General features: G+C 39.0%; 1 long non-coding RNA gene across 1 annotated transcript; it reads left to right on the plus strand.

The window, feature by feature from the left end:
- The first annotated feature begins 4,707 nt into the window (after positions 1 to 4,707).
- LOC139975106 (uncharacterized) lies at positions 4,708 to 8,201 on the plus strand. The gene is made up of 4 exons (XR_011795663.1): positions 4,708 to 4,921; positions 5,786 to 5,969; positions 6,354 to 6,567; positions 7,064 to 8,201. It is a non-coding gene; the product is annotated as an uncharacterized lncRNA (long non-coding RNA).
- Positions 8,202 to 8,888: the final 687 nt, after the last annotated feature.

Genomic DNA, 8,888 nt, shown 5'->3' on the forward strand with positions numbered 1-8,888 from the left:
ATTCGATTGGTCGTTACTGCACATTCGATTGATCGGTAGCGCCTCTTCGATTGAGCGAATGTGAAAATTCGATTGATCGGTACAGCACATTCGATTGATCGGTACCGAACATTCGATTGATCGGTACCGCACATTCGATTGATCGGTACCGCACTTTCGATTGATCGGTATCGAACATTCGATTGATAGGGAACGCACATTCGATTGATAGGTACCGAATCTTCGAATGATCGGTATCGAACATTCGATTGAAGGGTACCGCACATTCGATTGATCGGTACCGAATGTTCGATTGATCGCTACAGCACATTCGATTGATCGGGGACGCACATTCGATTGATCGCTACAGCACATTCGATTGATCGGGGCCGCACATTCCATTGATCGGTACCGCACATTCAATTGATCGGTATTGCACATTCGATTGATCGGTTCTGCACATTCGATTGATTGGTATCGCACATTACATTTATCGGTACCGCACATTCGATTAATCGGAATTTCACATTCGATTGATCGGTACCGCACATTCGATTGATCGGTATCGCACATTCGATTGATCGGTATCGCACATTCCATTTATCGGTACCGCACATTCGATTAATCGGAATTTCACATTCGATTGATCGGTATCGCACATTCTATTGATCGGTACCGAACATTCGATTGGTCGTTACTGCACATTCGATTGATCGGTAGCGCCTCTTCGATTGATCGAATGTGAAAATTCGATTGATCGGTACAGCACATTCGATTGATCGGTACCGCACATTCGATTGATCTGTACCGCACATTCGATTGATCGGTACCGCACATTCGATTGATCGGTACCGCACATTCGATTGATCGGTACCGCACATTCGATTGATCGGTACCGAATATTCGATTGATCGCTACAGCACATTCGATTGATCGGGGACGCACATTCGATTGATCGCTACAGCACATTCGATTGATCGGGGCCGCACATTCCATTGATCGGTACCGCACATTCAATTGATCGGTATTGCACATTCGATTGATCGGTTCTGCACATTCGATTGATTGGTATCGCACATTACATTTATCGGTACCGCACATTCGATTAATCGGAATTTCACATTCGATTGATCGGTACCGCACATTCGATTGATCGGTATCGCACATTCGATTGATCGGTATCGCACATTCCATTTATCGGTACCGCACATTCGATTAATCGGAATTTCACATTCGATTGATCGGTATCGCACATTCTATTGATCGGTACCGAACATTCGATTGGTCGTTACTGCACATTCGATTGATCGGTAGCGCCTCTTCGATTGATCGAATGTGAAAATTCGATTGATCGGTACAGCACATTCGATTGATCGGTACCGCACATTCGATTGATCTGTACCGCACATTCGATTGATCGGTACCGCACATTCGATTGATCGGTACCGCACATTCGATTGATCGGTTCTGCACATTCGATTGATCGGTACCGCACATTCGATTGATCAGTACCGAACGTTCGATACATAGGTATCGAACGTTCGATTGAAGGGTACCGAACATTCGATTGATCGGTACCGCACATTCGATTGATCGGTATCGCACATTCCTTTGATCGGTATCGAACATTCGATTGATCGGGAACGCACATTCGATTGACCAGTATCGCACATTCGTTTGATCGGTACCGCACATTCGATTGATCGGTATCGCAAATTCGTTTGATCGGTATCGAACATTCGATTCATTGGGAACGCACATTCGATTGATAGGTACCGAATCTTCGAATGATCGGTACCGAACATTCGATTGATCGGTATCGGACATTCGATTGATCGGTATCGCACATTCTATTGATCGGTACCGAACATTCGATTGATCGGTACCGCACATTCGATTGATCGGTACCGAACATTCGATTGATCGGTACCGCACATTCGATTGATCGGTATCGCAAATTCGTTTGAATGGTATCGAACATTCGATTGATCGGGAACGCACATTCGATTGATCGGTATCGCACATTCGTTTGATCTGTACCGCATATTCGATTGATCGGTATCGCACATTCGTTTGATCGGTATCGAACATTCGATTGATCGGGAACGCACATTCGATTGATAGGTACCGAATCTTCGAATGATCGGTACCGAACATTCGATTGATCGGTACCGCACATTCGATTGATCGGTACCGAATATTCGATTGATCGCTACAGCACATTCGATTGATCGGGGACGCACATTCGATTGATCGCTACAGCACATTCGATTGATCGGGGCCGCACATTCCATTGATCGGTACCGCACATTCAATTGATCGGCATTGCACATTCGATTGATCGGTTCTGCACATTCGATTGATCGGTACCGCACATACGATTGATCAGTACCGAACGTTCGATACATAGGTATCGAACGTTTGATTGAAGGGTACCGAAAATTCGATTGATCGGTACCGAACCTTCGATTGATCTGTACCGCACATTCGATTGATCGGTACCGCACATTCCATTGATCGGTACCGAACATTCGATTGATCGGTACCGCACAATCGATTGATCGGTACCGAACATTCTATTGATCGGTACCGCGCATTCGATTGATCGGGACCGCACATTCGATTGATCGGTATCGCACATTCCATTGATCGGTACCGCACATTCAATTGATCGGTATTGCACATTCGATTGATCGGTACCGCACATTCGATTGATCGGTTCTGCACATTCGTTTGATCGGTACCGCACGTTCGATTGATCAGTACCGAACGTTCGATACACGGGTATCGAACGTTCGATTGAAGGGTACCGAACATTCGATTGATCGGTACCGCACATTCGATTGATCGGTACCGCACATTCGATTGATCGGTATCGCACATTCCTTTGATCGGTATCGAACATTCGATTTATCGGTATCGCACATTTGTTTGATCGGTATCGCGCATTCGATTGATCGGTATCGCCCATTCCATTGATCGGTACCGCACATTCGATTGATCGGTATTTCACATTCGATTCATCGGTACCGCACATTCGTTCGATCGGTACTGCACATTCGATTGATCGGTACTGCACATTCGATTGATCGGTACCGAACATTCGATTGATCGGTACCGATCATTCGATTGATCGGTACCGAACATTCGATTGATCGGTATCGCATATTCGATTGATCGGTACCGCACATTCGATCGATCGGTTCCGAACATTCTATTGATTGGTATTGCACATTCGATTGATCGGTTCTGCACATTCGATTGATCGGTACCGCACATACGATTGATCAGTACCGAACGTTCGATACATAGGTATCGAACGTTTGATTGAAGGGTATCGAACATTCGATTGATCGGTACCGAACCTTCGATTGATCGGTACCGAACATTCGATTGATCGGTACCGCACATTCGATTGATCGGTACCGAACATTCGATTGATCGGTACCGCACAATCGATTGATCGGTACCGCACATTCGATTGATCGGGACCGCACATTCGATTGATCGGGGCCGCACATTCCATTGATCGGTACCGCACATTCAATTGATCGGTATTGCACATTCGATTGATCGGTACCGCACATTCAATTGATCGGTATTGTACATTCGATTGATCGGTACCGCACATTCGATTGATCAGTACCGAACGTTCGATACACGGGTATCGAACGTTCGATTGATCAGTAATTCCTGTTAATACCTGTTACAATTTCAATTGGTTTTAACCGGAACCAACAGGGACTAACAGGTACCTGTTAACGACAACTGGTTTTAACAGGTATTGTGACCAAAACCAGTTTATACCAGTTAATTGCCTGTTGCAACAGGTAAATTACCTGTAAGCTGTAACAGGTACCAATTGGTTTTAACAGGTACCTGTTAAACCAGTTGCTTTCAACAGGTAAAATACCTGTTGAAAACAACTGGTTTAACAGGCACCTGTTGAAAACAACTGGTTTAACAGGTAACTGTTGAAAACAACTGGTTAAACAGGTACCTGTTGAAAACAACTGGTTTAACAGGTACCTAGCTGTTGAAAACAACTGGTTTAACAGGTACCTGTTGAAAACAACTGGTTTAACAGGTACCTGTTGAAAACAACTGGTTTAACAGGTACCTGTTACACCAGTTGCATTCAACAGGTACCAGTTGGTTCAAATTTCTGTCTCCACTTTAAGGCACATAATGGTGGATCACCGTTGTCAGGGAAGGTTTATGAGGGGAGGGGGGCTTGAAAATTTGTGTTTCTCATAAAGGGCTTATATGCAAAATAATGCAATTATGTGGAGGTACTCTTTCCCCTGCCCCTCCCCCTTCCCCGCCCTCGCTGGCTGCAAAGATGTGGTATAACATATGTCTGATCACTGAATTGTTTATCCTATTTGGTACATTAAGGTAAAATGAAAAATTCACATATTAAATTTATGAGAGAGTTCTTCCAGATAGTATATAAATACGTAGCATACACATACATCAAAAGATTGAGACGAGCTCGCATCTATATTTAGATCAGTGATTCATAGTCTAAGAAAGTAAGACACATATTGCCAAGTCAAGATCAAGATAAAAATAATTAATGTTTAAATTGTATTATGATTTAATTCTTTCTTATTTACTGTTGTTTTAATTTTTTGATTTTAATTAATGATATTTGTAATTTTTAGTGACATGAAACTCTCAAATTGGGGCCAAAGACAATATTTTAAATTTTTTCGATAATCACATTTTGTACGAGGTTGAACTTTGACTTCAACACCATATTCAATTTCGAAACCGAGGAGCAACGGCAACTTGCATTGCACAGCGTAAGCATTGCTTGGCATGGTTTAATACGATCACTCTAAGCAACTTTCAACTGTTAATCACCCAAGAAGATCTATAGAAGAATGGAAGTATTAACCGCCACCATCGGCCTACCTGTTGTTCCTTAAACTTGGAGGTAAAACTAACGTTAATTGTTAGGCCACTGGCACTTGTGACCGTTGTTAGGCTAGCGTTTCGCAATACACAAGTGCAATGACAGTGAGTAGCCTAGGTTTTCTATTGAGTACTGCAGTGCATTCTAAACACTAAACTGTGCATTCTAAACACCAATTAACAATGTGTTATGTGTGTATTGGGCTAGATTGAACAGTCGCACATAATCTTCTAATTTATTTCCAAACAAATGCTGGGACTGAGTTTCAATACTGCAGTTTACTTGAAGCTTAGGTCTACACTCATTTGGTAAAGTTTTCTTGAATTTCCCATGTGAATCTAAATGGGTAGGCTATGTGATATTGAATAAAACAAGGCTAGACCTTCAAACTTACTGTTACAGTAGGCTGAACAAATTATGTTGGCTAGTCACCGGTATTATATACTTAAGTACTACTACTAGTAAGACTAAAAAAACGACTGAAAGACAAACTGACTTAGTGTGACAAAGAACTGTTTCTTCTCTAGCCTAGGTCTAAATAAGACTTGTTAAGTGAGCAAGCAAAATAACAACTTAAAACAATTAGGCCTATAAATAAGTTGGCTCAGTGCATTTGTGTTTCTAAAATCTTGTATTTTTAGATCTTAAAAACAAACAAAGATTTAGCCCATGTTTTATTATCTCTGTAGTCTGGGCATTTGATTCTGGTTGCAATGATGACACTCTGGTTCAAATGTTCAGCTTTATACAGTCTGCTTCAGACTTTGGGAATCCTTTTTTCAGACTATTGTGGAAGCAAATCTCACATCACTTTGTGGTGACAACTTTATTTCATTTTTTCAAATGATTCATGACTACTGCTGCTTTGCTATTTCCTTTTTCCAGGAAGAATTGAAAAACCAAATATCCAGGTGAGGTTTCCTGTGATGTACGACACCAGTGTGGAGGCAACAACAGAAGAGGAGAACGTATATGGCTTAAAGACATAATGGTGTAAGATGATATTAAGAGTTTATCCAAGAGTCCAAAAAGCAAAGGAACAAGTGCCATAGAGAAAAAAGATGGAAGGGTGAGTTTAACTATTGTACCCAAATGTGTAATGATATTATTTAGATACTTTTCATAATCTGTTTATATATAATATATAAAAAACAGTCTGGTACATCATTTACGTACAAGCGTCATAAGTTTGGCCAATTTTTTACTGATTTGGGATAATTATAAACATGGTTATTAAGCTTTGAAAAATAACTTGGTGTTATAGTGCAAAGCTAGTAATTATTTGGTAAAGCTGCTATTCCTGGCTTATAACTTGAGGGACCTTGATTTAAATGTTTACCTCCCAATATGTTGATATAAAATTTTAATGTTAATGTATGTTTATGATAATGTGAGTTATCATGTGCTATATCTGTATATATGCTTACAGGTATATCATATTTTCTGTTCACAGGTCAATATTGGTGCAGATTTTGGGCTTCCTGAAGACAAGTGGGAGGCCATTTGTAGTTAAGAGAAACACTCTATGTTCGTGGAGACTTTACTGGTGTTGATTTGGGGTACCAACACTTTGAAAACGAAAGTCGTTGGGAATGCTTGCACACGATTCAACAGTGACAGAGATGGAAAACCGCTGTTGTCTCCCGTGAAGCTTAATGCTATGGAAGGTTAGTCATTATGAAAAGCTTTCAAACAAGTTACCATTTATATTACAAGCTCATGACTTAGTACACAAGTGTACAATATAATTTACTGAATAAGCTGTTTTTCAGGAGTAAGTAATTTTTTAACACTGACAGAACTATTTATCAGTAGGATTATGCATTAGAGTATCATGAGTTAACAACTGATATCATTTTGGTTGGTTCTTAATTGCCTTTGAGTTCTGACAGGAAGCCTACAATCAAACTACATTGAGCAAACCCAAATTCTAAACCAAAAGAATGTTCTTGGTTAGACTGTGATTGCTAGTCCATTCAGGTTGGATACCAACAGAGATAAATATCGTGAGACATTCTAAACCATAGGAAAGTTTGACCTTAACTTTCCATGAAAGCACTCATCTAGCAATGCAAGAGAGTTTGTTAAGTTTTAGGACCACAACTGTTACTGTTAATCATGATAAGTCAATTCTTAAGTGTTCATACGCTTTGTTTCTTGCAGCACAATTCGTGGAACGTTTGAAAGAAAGCTGCAGTTTACTGAGGAAGCTGCAAGGTTCAGCAAATACATATCCGAGAAGCTGACGTCAATCGTAAAACAAAGAAGGCCTTAAAACATTAGTATCATATTATTTTTTTCAATGGTTATAGCTTACCATTAAACAGTCTTTAGTTTTATTCAAACTGACAGCATATTGCTGTCACTGACAAGTTAACTTTTCAGAGGAATTTTTTTTAGACAGTTCTTTTTTCAAAGTAGGATTAAACCCATATTTATTATTATGTTTAAAACAGTTATTGTTTGCCATTATATGGTATTTAGTTTTTTAATTAAATTCAGGAAATGGAAAGTATGTTGCTGTCAATTACAACTTAAGTTTTCAATGGAGATCTTCTGGACAGTTTTTTCTTGAAAGTGGTTTAACCATGACTATTATAGACTGATGTTGACTTTTACTTGGCAAAGTCATCTTTCCACTTTTGCCTTATTTTTTTTAAAGAACTAACATTTCTAGTATATAATCAGTATGTACAAATGCCATTAAACAGTATTCAGATTTTTATTCAAACTCCAGAACAGACAGTACATTGTCGTCACATATGTGTTCAGTATAAATATGCATTACAAATACATGCTTTGTAGGTAAATATTGTTTATTAAGATCTGATTGGTAGCCAATTTAAGAATGAATTCTTTTCAAAAAGTTACTGTCTGACTAGCTATTATTATTGTCTGCCTAGCATGCAGAATTGCACACTACATACTGTAGTTTGGTAATGCTAACTCTTGAATAACTTTTATCTATTCAGCTGTAACTTTTATTTTGATATAATGATTGATAAAAAATTAACCTTTATATTGTTTTAACAGATAGAGTTTCCTTTCTTAATTGCCACAGCAATACATGAAATCATTGTTTTAATGAACATATTTAGTTGGTATTTCATAATATATATAAGTTTTTAATGTGTAATATGAAAGCGTTTACTTCAGAAGTTTGCTTTCTTGTTAGACTCCAAATTTATGTTTTCTTTTTCATTGCCCTCAACTTTGCATTATTGTGCAGTACTATACTTTTGCCATTCATGTTTGATCCATTAACTTGTCTTAACTTTGTTGGAATAAAATGATATTTTCAGATTTTTGTTAACAGTGATTTTACTCCATCTGCTGGAAGTTCTCCCTCGCCTTAACTTGCTTGTTAAGTGTTAGACCTACATCATGTGCAACTGTAAAGAGTAATTTTAACCTGTTGAAATTCATCGCCACCTGTTTTCACCAGATAACTTGTTGAAAACAATTGAACCTGTGGAAAATCCTACTGTTATAACCAGCTTAAAACCTTCCATACATGTTCTTACCTGTTCAAACGTTTTCAATACCAGTAAAGACATGTTGAAAACAGAACCAGTTAAAACCTGTTACCCCTGTTGAAAACAGTTGAAACCAGTTCATACAGTATGTTATTACCAGTTAATAGCTGTTGCGCCTGTTGAAAACAGTTGAAACCTGTTACTACCAGTTAATACCTGTTCATGCCAGTTAAAAGCTGTTGTGCCTGTTGAAACTTGTTGAGAGCAGTTGAAACCGGTTAATACCAGTTAAAAACTGTTATGCCTGTTGAAAACAGTTGAAACCTGTTATTACCAGTTAATACCTGTTAATACCAGCTAAAGCTGTTGTGCCTGTTGAAACCTGTTGAAAACAGTTGAAACCTGTTAATACCAGCTAATACCTGTTAATACCAGTTAAAAATTGTTATGCCTGTTGAAAACAGTTGAAACCTGTTAATACCAGTTAATACCTGTCAATACCAGTAAACACC

Source organism: Apostichopus japonicus, chromosome 10 (assembly GCF_037975245.1).
Source record: "Apostichopus japonicus isolate 1M-3 chromosome 10, ASM3797524v1, whole genome shotgun sequence".
NCBI lineage: Eukaryota > Metazoa > Echinodermata > Holothuroidea > Aspidochirotida > Stichopodidae > Apostichopus > Apostichopus japonicus.